This window comes from Chrysochloris asiatica, unplaced genomic scaffold (genome assembly GCF_000296735.1).
Source record: "Chrysochloris asiatica unplaced genomic scaffold, ChrAsi1.0 scaffold00144, whole genome shotgun sequence".
NCBI lineage: Eukaryota > Metazoa > Chordata > Mammalia > Afrosoricida > Chrysochloridae > Chrysochloris > Chrysochloris asiatica.
In genome coordinates, this window is record NW_006408662.1 from 5,665,248 (window position 1) to 5,671,739 (window position 6,492).

The window sequence follows — 6,492 nt, forward strand, 5'->3', positions numbered from 1 at the left end:
GTAGGCAATTGTTCTGAAAATATGCTAATGGTGTACCTGATAGCTTCTCTCTCCTGGAAACCCACCCATGGAAGAGGAAGTGTGGGTGTTCATTGAGCCAAGATGGTTTGGTCACAGCTGACTACCCTTTGACAGGAATGTTCAGCTTGCCGCCACTTATAGGAATGATGGAGCGGAAGTACTTAGGGCTGTACCTTCAAGGAGTGTCATTGTCCCAGGCAGGACCCACCAGTGCACCCGGAGAATGGAATTTCCATTCAAGGCAGTTGCTGGGTTTGTGTCCACCATGCCTTGCTATTTTGACAAGATCTGCTCAGAGGGAAAGACTGACTACACTTTCTTGGGATTCTCTGTGAGAAGTCAACTTAAGCCCACCTCTGAAATTCTGGTGCAGTGCTGTGGGATAATGCACTGGACTGCAAGTTCGATTTGAACTATAAGGTTGGTGGTTCAAATTCACCAGCCACTCTTTGGAAACCCTATACAAGATTGCTATGAGTCAGAACCTACTCAATAGCATTAACAACAACACCGTGTTCATTTGGAACGTAGGCATTACCCTTTTGTAACCCTTACCACACCTGTGGCTGTGCACTACCTCCCCAGATGACTTCAAAAAAGAAAGAAGGGAACTTTTCAGGGTTCATCCATGGCACTCTTTATATCTGCCACCATGCCATTGTTGTTGTTGTTGTTAAGTGCCATCAAGTCAGTTCTGACTCATAGCAACCTTCTAAAGGGTTTCCAAGAAGTGACTGGTGGGTTTGAACCATTGACCTTCCAACTAGCAGTCCAATTCTTATCCTACAGCACCACACTTGGAGTCAGTTTGTTTTGAATAAATGAGGAAGAAGTAGGATTAGAGCTGGCTGCCACCATGCTTGGAGTTATGGAATCCTCAGAGATGCTGTTTGTTGTCTCGCAGTTGGTTCCATTTACAAGATGAATTTAGATTTAGGGTTTAGCTTTTGTCTCCCGTTTCATGTACTAATCTCTGCCACATTTCATTCCACTACAGCCTCTTCCAAGTGGGGCGGGCTTTCCCATGTACCCACAGTAAACACTATGTGACTCCAGATAATTATGTAAAAAGGGAAAGAGAAATCATCCGGCCAGAGTTTCTAAACAGCCTATCCCATTGCCCTCACTGTATGCACTGCACAATGAAAGCAGAGTGTGGATCACAACAATCACTCATGTGGGACAGCTGTGGCACCACAAGGATCAAGCTGTGACAGGTCAGGAAACTGCCCCAGACATATATATATATTTTGTAAAAGACTAACTTCCAAAAAACCCAGAGGAACAAATGAGTCATTGCATGTTCTTCCCCTAGTTGTCAATCATGCCAATAAAGGAATGAGCTCTTAGGAGCAGAACCATTGAACATCTGGCTGAGAAGAAATTATTCTACACAGAAGCCCTGGGTTTAAAAAGTTGCAATCTCTCCTATATAATGAAGCAGAGATTAGATGAGAATGCACAGAAATTTGTCCTATGCCTGAACCAGATCTTCTTTTCAATCATTCCATACATCAAATGATTGATCAGAAGAAACAGAACTGTTTCTTACTTTGCAACTGGACTAGTTTTATTACGTAAAGTCACTATTTTCCAGTGATGAAGAGCCAGGCCTGAGTATTTGAAGAAACCATTGCCCGGAAGTACCATTGCCCAGACTGTGAAATTTATCTACCAAGGTTGCCAGAAGGAAGAAGAATGGGTAACATGGACTACCTGCACTGTGTTGGACACTTTGGCACAAGTGTCAGGTAATTCCTCTATAGTCTTGTGAGGTGTGCTTGTTTGTTTCATAAACACAGAGCCCATTTTACAGTGAAGGAGGCAGGTTCAGAGAGATGAAGTCACTAACTTCATAACAAATGGCTAGTAAAGGGCTGAGTAGGATTTAAACCCTGATCTGGGGTCTAAAGCCAATTATGTTCTCTCTACAACTGCTTGTTTTACTATGATCATATAAACATGCTATCAGTAAGTTTTTTCTTCATTACCATAGTGAAAAACTACATCATCTTAGAAACTGTCAGCATTTATTCTTACGTTTGGAGTCCTGCTTTTGGAGTGGTGCTGTGGGTTAATGCACTGGACTGCAAACTTGGTTTGAACTACAAAGTCGGCAGTTCAAGCTCACCAGCCACTCCTCAGAAACCCTATACAGGGTCACTATGGTTTGGGACCAACTTGATGGCACTTAACAACAATATTCTTACTTTTATACATATTCATTTTGTGTGTGTTTTTTTTTAAGAATAATGTAGTTATTTTTAACAATCACACCAACCAATATTCTGTTAATTTCCCACACACAGATTATAACTTCCTAGAGTCCAATCTTCCCTTAAGAAGAGATTTCTATATTGATGATTTTACACTCTAAGCCTTCCTTCCTTCATGTATTTTGCCAGCTATTTGGTTATTTCAGCTGTACGACCCAAACTCAGACTTGTTGACTAACTCAAGGAAGTTTCATAGCCTTACTTCCCCCTTGACTGTTTATCATTTTTTCATGTTATACTCTACATTAACTCTTTTTCAATCAAGATTCTCATCTTTGACATGAACCATGACTTTGATTCAACCTCTTAAAGGGAATTGGGATCAGAAGTTATAGTTCTCAAGAAAGCTGTGATTAATAATCCACCCTACCTTTCAAGAAATTAGAAGGAATGATCCAAACTTTATTTACTAAGATTTCAACAGACTCAGGACTGACTTCGTTCCCCAAATGGCTGCAGTGAGAGAGTCCTTTCTTTGTCCAAAGGCTCTGGGCTCTGCAAAGTCACAGGCCTAAACTAAGCCCCACAGTGGACCACCATCCTTCTTGGGTAGGCCTGCCTGGAGTGGTAGTAGAGGAACTGTTTCCGGTATGTGAAACATATACCTATATCTAATCCTGTTCTCTATACTGATGGAGTGAGTCTTAGTGTGGTGCTGTAGGATAAGCACTGGACCACAAGGTCAGTTTGAACCACAGGTGGGTAGTTCAAACTCACCAGCTGCTTCTCGGAAACGCTACACGGGTCGCTATGAGTCAGAACTGACTCTTGACAGCACTTAACAACAACAATCTATACTGATGGCTTTTATATTTCAGACTATTTTAATTAGATTTTATTGGCTTTAATTAGATTTTATTCCTAGGAACATTCAATATATTTTTAAATATACTTTGTTGTTGTTGTTGTCAAGTGCCGTCAAGTCCATTCCGACCCATAGCAACCCTGTATAGGGTTTCCAAGGAGCAGCTGGTGAGCTTGAACCACAGATCTTGCGGTTCAAACGGCTTTACAGTCTGACTTATTAACCCACAGCGCCACACCAGGACTTTCTCCTTGCTAAATATTTAGGTTAAGAATTTTTTAAATATCAGTTTATATTTTCTCTTTGTTCAAGGAAAGTATTTTTGTTTTTCTGATGGCTTTAGTCAGTCAATCTTAACCACTATTGTAGTTGGTAAGTGCTGTTGGGTTGGTTCGGACTCATAAAGAACCTTTATGAGCTGCTAGTGGATTTGAACTGTCGACCTTGAGGTTATTGTTGTTCTTGTTGTTAAGTGCCCTCGAGTTGATTCTGACCCATAGCGACCCTCTATAGGGTTTCCAAGGAGTAGCTGGTGAGCTTGAACCACCAACCTTACAGTTCAAACGGCTTTGGAGTCTGACACATTGACGCACAGCGCCACAACTGCAGCACCACACCTTTAATCCTTTTTAATCACTGTTTTTGTTAAGTGCAATTGACTTAGTTCTGACTCATAGCGACCCTGTGTAGGGTTCCCTAGGAACTGGTGAGTTTGGGTCGTCGACCTTGAGGTTCAAACCAACCTTGGGGTCCAGCGCCAACCCACGACTCCTTTTTCCACTTTGTTGTTGTTAAGTGCTGTCGAGTCGATTTCGACTCACAGCAACCCTGTATATGGTTCTGAGAGGCAGCTGGTGAGTTTGAACCACCGACCTTGCAGTTCAAAGAGCTTTGCAGTCTGGCGCATTAACTCACAGTGCCACCCCAGGACTCCTAGCCATATATAATCCTGGTGTGGTGCCGTGGGTTAATGAGCTGGCTTGGAAAGTCAATTTGAACCACAAGGAAGGTTGGTGGTTCAAACTCACCAGCTGCTCCTTGAAAATCCTATGCAGCGTCACTATGCGTCAGAACTGACTCAATGACACTTCATAAGAACAACAACAATCAGTGAAGAAAATACTGCCAATATGTTTCTTTAATATGTTAAAGACGGGAGCAAGAGCCAAAGGTATGTGGCATTAAGGTAAGCAAAGCATCAGCTTTGGCCCCATTACCCTCTTGCCACCTTCTCTCGTTCTATCCTCGCACCTCTGACACCAGTGATCAGCTCCCATCTTTCTGAAGAGTCGTCATTTCATAGTTTCAGAAAACTCGCCTACCTACTTTATCAAGGACGCAGATGTTCTCCCTCTCCTGGACATCTGCATGTAAAAGAGGGGTTCATCTGCAAGCTGAAAAGTTGAAGATTCAAATCCACCAAAGGTGCCTCAGAAGAGAATTCAGCCATTGAAAACCCTCTGGAACACCGTTCTTCAAAGACATCTGGGTTGCCAGTAGTTAATAGCAACTGGTTTTAGAGGTGGAATTTCGGGTGTGAAACCATAGGCCAGTGGGAAAGGATTCTTGTTTCAGTGACAGCACTCCTGTCAACAGTCCCCCACCACATAACTAGACCTTCCTGTAGGATCAAGAATGGAGCCCGGGTAGAAAAATGACTAAAGTGTTCGACTGCTAACTAGAGGGTTGGCTTCTTCAGTAGCTAGTTTCTGCAGTAAAGGCTGTATCCAGGAGAACCCTATGGGGCCATTCTACTCTGTCACATGGGGTCACTATGAAACAGAATCAACACAACAGTACCCAGCAACAACATAATAAAGAAGAGTATCCACTCCTGCAAGTTGAGCTGCCAACTTCAAGGTCAGCAGTTCGAAACTTCCAGCGGTTCTGCGGGAGAAAGATGAGGTGTGCTGTTCCCATAAAAATTTATAGCCTCGGAAACCCAGTGTAGAGTCACTATGAGTCAGAACTGACTCATGGTACTTAACAACAACAACAACATTCACTCCTGCAAACTTATTTTTTCCAAGATGAGCGGAAAGTGGAGAAGATGAAGCCTCCTGGTTCTATTTCTCAAGTTACCTAATAGAATAGGAATTTCACAGTAACCAGCAGACATTGCTGGGATGCATGATTGTGCATTAGCCCCATTTCTCCCTGTGTCCTCTCCTGGGACCATACCCTGAGTGCTGGACATTTAATGAACCACAGCAGCAGAGGGATGGAAAGAGAGTCCTGGACACTCTCCCAGCCACACTCAATTTGTGGTCCTCTCAAGGTGAATTCAAAGTCATTTCCTTTTTCATTTTGTTTGTCTTAGCCACTGTGTCACTGCCCTCTGTCCCAAGACAGTTCACCCAAGACAGGGGCCCTGAGCCTAGAGAAATACAAGGTGAAGTCACGAGCAGAGGAACTCAGGCAAAGCTGAGGCCAAACAGAGGGACTGACTGGGCCTGAGCACATGGAATCAAAGTTCAAGATTGCACGCACAGCTCACGTCATTGTGGCCAAGCAGTTGTCTTCCCAGCTCACAGACAGAGAGAGTGAGAACTTGGGGAGGTGGCCATGCATCAGATATAATTGGTAATGACTTTCAGCTTGACTCTTGGATGGAGCAAGCCTCAGGAATCCCAAACCCTCACTGCCAGCAGAGTTCTAAGTCAACAGCAACACCTAGTTGTGTAGGTGGCAAACAATCAGGGCAGCTGGTAAGATCTACTTACAGAATCTCTTTATTCCTTTGTTCTTTGTCCCACCCTTTGGCATCGTTCCCCTGGGGATTTTTTTTTTTCTCCTTCCTGGAGCTTGGGTTATATACACATGCATGCAATAGGTAAAATGTCAACAGGTTACACATCCCCTCTTAAAGCGGGACTCAGAATCTATGCCTCCCCCTACCCCACTGCCCGGAGTACTAGGCCTAGCTAGGAGATTCAGTGGCTAAATGATAATGGACATTAAGTTGGTTTCTTGACTGAAAACATTCATACAATAATGTCTACTTCATATCATATGAATGCATTTTAGCATCTTCACCAATATTAAGCTTTCTGTGAAGGTGGGGGGTGGGGGGAGGCCTGATGTCCCTGGGGAATGTTTGAACAGCCAGGTCACAATTTGTGGATTTGGGGTTTTCTTACATTGGGTAAATTATACCACTCATCTTACCAAAAAGGGATAATGCTTAGGATGTATATGTATGGAGATAAAGGTTTTAAGGACTAATGGATTGTTGTTGTTAAGTGCTGTTGAGTTGATTCAAGGACTAATGGATAGTCAGTATTATTTATAGCTCTTATAAATTAAGTTTCAATTTAGAAAATCACTTTTTAAAGTGCCAGTTGATTAAAGGTCATCAGAAGAAGCATATATATATATATATATATATAT

At 42.8% G+C, this 6,492-nt stretch overlaps 1 pseudogene; it reads left to right on the top strand.

The window, feature by feature from the left end:
- Positions 1–1,728: 1,728 nt before the first annotated feature.
- Positions 1,729–6,492, top strand: part of LOC102824002 — a 120,217-nt pseudogene continuing 115,453 nt past the window's right edge.